The sequence below is a fragment of the Musca domestica genome, unplaced genomic scaffold (assembly GCF_030504385.1).
Source record: "Musca domestica strain aabys unplaced genomic scaffold, Musca_domestica.polishedcontigs.V.1.1 15, whole genome shotgun sequence".
NCBI lineage: Eukaryota > Metazoa > Arthropoda > Insecta > Diptera > Muscidae > Musca > Musca domestica.
Window position 1 is genome coordinate 12,558,985 of NW_026712207.1, and position 9,689 is coordinate 12,568,673.

Genomic DNA, 9,689 nt, shown 5'->3' on the forward strand with positions numbered 1-9,689 from the left:
GAATCGGATACTCCCTTCGAGAGTTATCGTGCGCACCAGCCAGACGGACGGGCGTACATCGCTAGATCAATTTCAAATGTGCTGAAACGGATTTTGTGCAAAGAGGGTCTAAAACCATTATTTTCACTAGGCGCGTTTTGACCGTATCAAATGATATATACCCTCTCTAGCCATATGGTTGAGGGTATAATAAAATTGATTATAGAAATTTATATTGAAGGAATATATTTCTGACCTATTAACCTGAGCTTAAAGGTGCCTCTATTTTAATAGAATGCAATTCATATACCGGGAATTTTCATGAAAATTTGCCAAAATATTCATTCATGTTTTTGCAATTAAATATGCATTTACATAAAATTCCAAAATGTGTTTTTATTTCAAAATACCCCCTTTTGAAATATGTTTACTAACCTAGTTACCATCGCACTTGTTTTAATTGGGTCAGCATTGCAAATTCCCTGCACTTTCGTTTTCTCAAATACGCCAGATGAACAAATCTGTTATATAACATCGTCTGCATCAGATTTGGCAAGAATAAACTGGTAAGCGTTTTTTTCCTTGCTGTTGTTTTCGGAGGTGCATAAAGGAGGACGCATAAAATTCAATTCGAATATGTAAATGTTAACATAATCGCCCCACATGCAGCTACCCAACTGATTAAGCTTGTTCTTCTCTCTTGCTCTCTTCCTTTTTTCTCGCATCACCAGACATGAAATTTCTTCAATGAAATGGGAAAACTTGATTGGCCAAAAAACAGCCAGCCTTAAATTTGGATTTATTGCCTTTGCAGAAATTGGAGCAAAGAAATTAAAAATATGTGTCTGTCCGGCGGGTGAAAAAACACTCATTGCAATGCGTCGAACAGGTTGCAATTGGAAATTTGGCAAGATGATGTTTGCCTGCTGGCTGGCGAGATAAAGGTAAAAGCAAATGAGTTATTTGGAAATTAACAAATCAAATTGGGAGATTTTAAACGGCTACCACATATTTTGATAGCTGGCATGCTTTGGAGACAAAGCAATTTAATTGAAAATATTAGTTTTATTGCTCCGGTAAACATCGACAACATACTGAAATATGTAAATGGGCAGACACATATTTGGTAAGTGTCAAATTAATGTAAGTATTTATGCTGTGTTATGGTTTTGAAATAAACCTATGCCGCTAAATAATTCATAAGGGATACCTATATATAAAAGGTCGACATTTAAAAAATATATATATATTTTACTGCACAGAAAGGGAACGGATAATCCGATTTTTCTCCAACTTTGCAAATCCCAACATTTGCGTCAGTGCTAGGATAGGGTGAAAATGGACAATATCGGCAAACTCTATAAAGTACCTCCCCCACAAAGAGTCAACATTTCGAATAATTAGAACTCTTATAAAATGTGATGCAAGAGTCCGATTGTCTTCAAATTGCACACATCGCAATAATTGTATTAACCAAGGTCTGTTGTTAAAATGGAATGTATCTGTCCACTCTTTCTGGTACATCCCTCACAAAGGGTCAAATTTTTGAATATTCATAAAGATCATAAAAACACGAAATTAACATCCGATTCCATTCAGACTTGACACATTTCAATATTTTCATAAAGACAAGATTTGTTATAAAGATGGTAGAAGTCGGACGAGATGATAGAGATCGGACGAGATCCTTCTGGTACCTCCCCTACAAACGGTTAAGGTTAAATAAACATCCGGTTCACTGCAAATTACACACATTACAATATTCTTATTAACAAAGGGTCAAAGTTGTGAGTATCCATGAAGCTCATAAAACGCGAAACCGATTCTAATCAGAATTTGTGTGTCTCAATATTTCCATCAACACAAGATCTCGTATAAAGATGATACAGATCGGACCATTTCTTCTGGTACTTCCCCCACATAGGGTTCAAGATCTTTAAAAAACAAAACGCTCAAAGAAAGCGAAATAAGCATTCGATTCGATTCCAATTTCATGCATTCAAATATTTTACACATATTTCATATATAGTATAGGAAGTTGTCGATGTAGTCCAATATGGCACGTTGTTATATTTTTATTTGTCTTAGGTCAGATACGAACAGTTTAAATATTAATATAAATTTCCAAATATACTACAGCATTGCCTGAAAGTAACATAAGCAATATATATTTTTAGCGCTAGAATCGGACGTACCTCAAGAAAATTTAGTTTTTGTATGCACATATTTAATGATCGATTACATATAAGATAGATATTTTGAGCGCGTAACGGAATTTGGAGCAAAAATAATTTTGTCAAATTATATTGAATTTTTCAGATTTGAACATAGCTCCAATATATATTTTCGGCCGGTTTCACATATTTGATGCACCAAACGCCATTCCAATGAAATTCAGAATGTGTGGCGGAATTTGGTTCAAAAATAATTTTTGCATTTAATATTGAAATCCAATCGGATTTCACATATTTGATGCTCCAAACACGATATGTATGTCCGATTCTAATGAAATATGTAATGAGTGATGGGATGTGATCAGAAAATAAATTTGCCAAATTATATTGAAATCGGTTCAGATTTGGATATAGCTCTCACATACATTTTTGGCCAATTTCAAATATTTGATGCACCCAACACTATATGTATGTCCAACTCCAACGAAATTCGGAATGAGTGACGAAATTTGTTACAAAAATAAATTTGTAAAATTAAATCGGTTCAGATTTGGATATAGCTCCCATATATATTTTCAGGCGATTCCAATAAAATTCAGACAGAGAGATAAAATTTGGTACCAAAAAAAAAAAAAAAAAATTATATTGAAATCATTTGAGGTTTGAAAATATATAAAAAAATTTCGGCCGATCCCACATATTTGATGCTCCAAACACTGTACGTTTGTCCGATTCCAACGAAATTTGAATTAAGTGACGGAATTTTGTACAAAAATAAATTTTCCTAATTATATTGAATGCATATGAATGGAAAGGAGCGTGACGGGTTCAGCTAGTGGTTTTAAAAGAGGAAAAATACAATGGTTTAGAATACTGAAAAGAATAGTTATGGTCCTTTATTGAATTTCGTTGGTTAGAACGACCGCTTACCGAGGACAGAAATTCTGCTCAATTATTGGTTAACAAGTGATTTTATTGAAGGAGAAGCCAATGGAAATAGCAGGGGAAGAGAGTAAAGTAAAGAGTGAATGTCACTTAACATACGTTAACACTTAATGTTAGGGTTATCAGGAGACAGAAGTCTGGCGTAATCACCAGGCATCATAAATTTTCTGTTGCAAAATAGTCAGGCTTAATCCCATTATTGTAGTTTTTTTTTTACAAAAACAACGTATGTTTATTAGTGGAGAAAGATGGTAATGTTTTCCAGGGGGTAAGGCAGGGAATACTGAGGTTTTGGAAAGAGCCACCAATCCTCATCAGCTCTTTAGTTCCTCTTCTATTTTGCTTACAATCTCGTCACTTGGGTAAAAAAAGTTTTTTTTTGTCATTGGAGTAATTTTTAAAATAACTCCTTGGGAGAATATTCCAGGCAAAAAACAAGGAAACTGGTAAAGATTGGTGGCTCTTTCCGATATCTAGGTATTCCCTGCTTTACCCCTGGTAAACGATTACGTGACGATTTTCTGATTTAATTAGTAAAAAAGTAATTACGTGATAATTAATATTTCTCTGACAAACCATTTATAGACTAAAAGTAAATTTAGATATTTTTCACATTTCCATATATTTTTTAAATTATTAAACTGATTAGACTGAGGATCAAATTGCCAATATATGTTTTATTGGTAATTATAGCCCCCAGGCAAATCGTGCAATGATTCCAATCCAATTTATATTTCTTTAAGTATTTTTTACAAATTTGATTACTTTTATAACCACACGTCGTTAATCGCTAACCAGTAAAGGAAGTCTTAAAGTCGGGCGGGGCCGACTTTGTGATACCCTACACCACTTTGCATATTTAGTAGAGCTTCACATAAATAAAAGTTTTAATGGGGAATTTGTGAGAATTAAATCATACCAACTATGTGTATAGTAATAATTAAAAGTCCAAAGGAACTAATATATGGGAGGAATATCCTCCTCTGAATCGATTTCTACTAAATTTGCCGAGACATTTTCAATTCGGGCTTGTATTATCCATTTTGTGCACAATTAACATGAAAGCGGATAGAGCTATATCTAAATCTGAACCGATTTCGATATAATTTGGCAAAGGTATTTCTGAGCTGTATTTGATATATTTCCCCGAATATCGTTACGTTAGTCCATATTACGGCTATGCAGGGCAAATTCAACAAATCGGATGAACATTATGTATGGGAGCTATAGCTATATCTGAACCGATTTCCGCCAAGTTATATATGGGAGCTATATCCAAATCAGAACCGATCTCGATAAAATTTGGCATATATGTTTTTGAGCTGCATTTGATATACGTCCCTGAATATCGTTGTTACGAAGTACATATTACGGCTGTGGGGAACAAATATAACAAATCGGATGAACACTATATATGGGAGCTATATCTATATCTAAACCGGTTTTCACGAAATTTGACGTACTAGCTTCTAGACTAAAATCGGTCGTAAGTGCCAAAACTCCATCCCATTTGGGCTATTATTACACGTTTGGTACACAATAAAAGGCAAATCGGAGGAAGACATATATGGGAGCTATACTCAAATATTTACCGATCTCGATAAAATTTAGCAAGGGTATTTCTGAGTTATATTTGATATATTTCCCCAAATATCGTTGTTACAGAGTGCATATTACGGCTGCGGAGGACAAAAATAACAAATTTGATGAACAACATATATGGGAGCTATAGCTATATTTGAACCGATTTTGATCAAATTTGGCAAACTTATTTCCAGGCTTAATTTGGTCGTACGTACAAAATTCCATGCTATTTGGTCTGATATTACAAGTTTGGTGTACAATATAAGACAAATCGGACGAAGATATATATGGGAGCTATACCTAAATTTTAACCGATTATTATTCAATTTCAATAGGGTTTGTCCTTGGGTCAAACAAATTATTTGTGCAAAATTTCATCTGAATCGGGCAATAAATGCGACCTGTACTTTGTTTACAAAAACAAATGCAGAAAGGCATAATACCCAGACCACCTTGTGGTGTAGGGTATAAAAATGTATTTTTTGGGCGGCCTTTAATTTATTTCAAATATTTTTTTAACAACATAATTTTGATTACCCACTACTTTCACACACAGAGAGCCAACCCATAACGGTCGCTTTGTGAATTATGATTTGCCTGCTTCGATAATGTAACCAGAGATTACTTTCTATAATCCCTTAATTGGCATGTATGAATTGTAGGCGGATGGAACAGCAATGACCGACAACTGGTTATCATAATAAAACAATTTTTTTTATTTGAAGTAATTTCGCATTGTAAAAAAACAAGCTGCCCTGATGGCTCCGTGGTAGGCTTGTTATCTCATTTACTTTTTTTGACAGCAGAGAAATTGGATATCATATATGTTATGTAAGAGAATGTGAGTAATTATTCGATTGGTAAGTATTTATTGGGAATTTTTAGAAAGGAACTTATATTAAAAACATTTATATTTATAAATTTTATTGTATGTTGTGCATTTGTTTCAAGTGCGAATATGACTTATTCTAATGTCATGTGATCAACGACAAGAAAATTAAACACTTACCCAGGTTTTTTTAAAATCGTTGTTTTGCATTCACAGCACATATTGTGTCATATGTCTTTATTTGCAATCAATTTTGATATTTAATACGAAATCTCCCCCTTGGGCCCAGCGGAAATATTTAGCCTTAGACTTGACTTAAATTAATTCTTTGCAGACACTATCGAGATTTTCATGTCATTGGAGTTCGATTTCAATCCTTGTCTGGTGTTTAATCATTTGAGCAATTGTTTTTGCAACTGGAATTTTTTTTTTTTTTTTTATTTACATGTTTATATGTTAATTAACATTGCATTGGTGGTTTTAGTCGAGTTTAAACTTCTGACGTTGTGAATGAATTAAACAGGTTTGCAAGAATTTAAATTTTTGATAAATCATTGGCCACCAACCAGTCCGTGGTTGCCCATGAATAATTACTAGGTTTACGACACAATGATTGATTTTTGCAGGGAAACCCTTTTTGTGCACATATCAGGTTAAGATTATTATAAAGGGGATTAAAAATTAAAGATATGGATTTAATTTAGAGATCTAATTTGTAAAATGGTTTTATTATTTCTTTTATTTTCTGTTTTAATAACAATCATTAATTGTTTAATTGAAATCGTTATTTTTTATTTCAGGAGGGGACACCAAACCTATGGCATATGAATATTAAGGTAAGTTTTTCGAAAGCAGATTATTGGCCTGTACCAAAGCTTGTAATTTAATTGATTAGTTGTTTTCAGAAAAATTATTTATTTTTTTGAAAGTTGTTATATTTGGGTTTTGTGAATGTGGAAAAAGATTGATTTATAACAAAGAAATGTTCTAATCAAATAAATTTATAAATTTTAACCACGGAAGAAATTTTTATACCAGCATTTTTTCGTTGGTAGATGAAGTTTGAAGATGATTGTCTAAAAGTTGGTATTTGGAGGCCACAAGGGTTCCTACACATTATGCTCCGTTTTAGAGGGGAGTTTCTGAATAGTACCTATCCAGACTCGACATACTTAATTATTTGAGTTCCATTTTTCAACGGAATTGGCTAAAATTTTGTGTCCAGGGCGGGTACCCTGGAGGAAATTTTTCCTTATTATCCGAAAGGGAAATTTTTCACCTCTAGTATACCATTCACCATTCTGTGGAGGGTATATTAGCTTTTTCATTTCGTTTGTATATATATTTTGGATCAGTGTAAAATCCTAAGACGATTTTCTCCAAATTTTCTGTGCTTGCTTCTAGACTGAATTCGGTCAGATGTACCAAAATTCAGGTCATAAGGACTTATATTGGCCATTTGGTGTACAATTAATCCGAAATCAATTGAAGATATATATGGGAGCTATATCCAAATCTGAACCGATCTTGATACAATTTAGTAGAGGTATTCTGGAATGTATCTCACATTTGGTACCAAATATCATTGTTGTGGAGTGCATATTACGCATGTGAGGGACTTAAAACCCCAAATCGGATGAAACATATATATGGGAGGGATGGCTATATCTTAACCGATTTCCTCCAAATTTGATGTAATGGCTAGTAGACTGAATTCGGCCAAATGTACCAAAATTGGGGTCATTAGGACTAATATTGGCCATTTGGTGCACAATTAACCCGAAATCGGTTGAAGATATGGGGGAGCTATATTTAATCTGATCCGATTATCACCAATTTCAATTTCCTTGGGCCAACCAAATATCGTTTGCAAAATTTCATTTCAATCGGATAAATGGCCGTTTGAAGGCCATAGAATATATATTCTGGATCAGCGTAAAGACGTAATACGATTTAGCGATGTGCGTATGTCTGTTGTGATGAAGCTACATTTCGAACGAATTGAAATATAAGGCTAAAATTAGCATACATACTTGCATATTTTCCCAGAAGGCTGGTTAGGTTCGTAAATGGGGCATGTCGATCCAGGCTTTCGTATAGCCTCCATATAACGGTACTTGTCGATCTTCGGTATTTTCATGATTTAACTGGAATTGTTTCAAAGTTCGTATTTTAAGTTCGTAATGGATACTACAGTCTATGTTGGCATGCAGGTCCACATTTTCGTTTGGTCTCCATATAACGGTTTTCATTAAAGTGGTAGTTTTCGGATTTTTTTTAAATTTCTCAAGTTCATTCAAAATGGTGGAGGGTATTAAAAGATCGACCCGGTCGAACTCAGCTGCTTTTTTTACTAGCTTTTTATACAATTATCACAATTTTATTGAATGAAAGAAAAAAAGGTCGGAAATAGAATCAAATTTTTGGAATAATTTTAGATTTGTTCGAATTGGTCACCTTTGGCCTCCAAACGGCCAATGAAACTGTCACACGCTGACCAAATATCCATTTCCGGCGAAGCGCTTGCTTGAGGTGATCGACATTTTGGTATTTTTTAGACGTTAAATTGCGCTAAATACTCCAGATACAATAGTCCGTCGGATTGGTATCCGGAGATTTTGGTGGCCATTGTGCACTGGAAATGAAGCGGCTAATCTAATTTGTAACCATTCTTGGGTGGCACGTGCTGAGTCATGTTGGAATGTCCATGGTCTGTTGAGTGCCTAAGGCTTTAATACACCCTCCAGAATATTTTTGCGATAGCATTCGGTATTTATTCTGATGGCACTGTCGATTAATACGAGCGGAGAGCGACCATCGGCTGTTATGGCGGCCCACACCATCACCTTGGCCCGCGCTTGAGTTCTGGTGGCCAACCGAATGTGCACATTTTCAGCTGACTTCTTTGGCAAGTAAACACGATCATTTTGGTGGTTTATAAACTGCTGGACAACAAATGTTTTCTCATCGAAGAAAACCAAATTCGGCAGTTCACCACTTTCGGCAAAGCGAAGCAACTTTTTAGCTCTTTTGAGTCTATTTTCTTTCTGTTGCGGTGTATGTTCTTGCCTGGTCTCATTTTTCAATATTTGCCGAATGGAATATGGCGATATGTTCAGCTCACGAGCCACTTTCGGCTGCTGCGACGCGGGTTTCGATCAAGTCGCTTCTTCTTTACTTTTCGAAACATTTCTGCTGATGTTGCTGTTTTCTTCCGTCCACTTCCTTGACGTCTGCCTACGCTACCAGTAACACGGTAACGAGCGATGGTAGGAGACACAAAAGATTTATGCACATTTAAATGCTGGAGTGCTCTAACGATAGCCCTTGTGGTTTTCAATCATGAATAACTTTTTTTCTGGAAAATTCTTACCAAAATGCTTTTGTACACTTGTAAACAATTTAATGAGCTGTCACTGGAATAATTTTAAAAGCTGTAGGACGAGTGGCTTAGAAATGACGGAAGTCTGAAGTTGGTTGCAGTTTTTTCATGTCACCCTGTATAAATACTTGAAAGTCTGAAAATTTAGTACGATGTATAAGGTTTTGATTAAAATTTGTTGTCAAACTGAAGAAATTATGAATTTTAAGCATTAAAATCAGGTAACACGAACTATTAGAATGAATCCAAAATTTTAAGGTGGACTTTTCGCTGACGAAGTGGTGGGCACTTGCTAGTACATAAATAAATCTATACATCCTATTGTCTCCCCAAACACTTCCTAATGAAATTACAACTAAAACCTCTTTAAAAGCACAATTATGCAAATTTTCCTTGACTTTGGTATTTTATAATTTATGGCAGAACAGAGTACTAAATTAAATAGAAATATATATAAAAAATATGCCTTGCAGCCATAGAAATTTACTGACAAAATTGACCACTTTAGCGCTGGCCGAGCTGACCGGGCCATAAATACACATTAAGGCGAAATAATTTAATGACCGACTGTTACAACAAATGTTTTGAGTGTTCTGCTCTTGTGTGGACTTGTTATATGCGTGTTCTTAATAGCAGTCCCAGGTCTGGCTTGGTGTTTACTTAAAAATCCCTGCAGGTGATAAAAATCAGTTATTATCGATTTTAATATTTTTGATTTAGATTCGTCGCTGTTGTTATTGTTTGTGTGTGTGTGTGTGTATAAATTAAAAACAGACAATGTTTGATTCAGGTATTT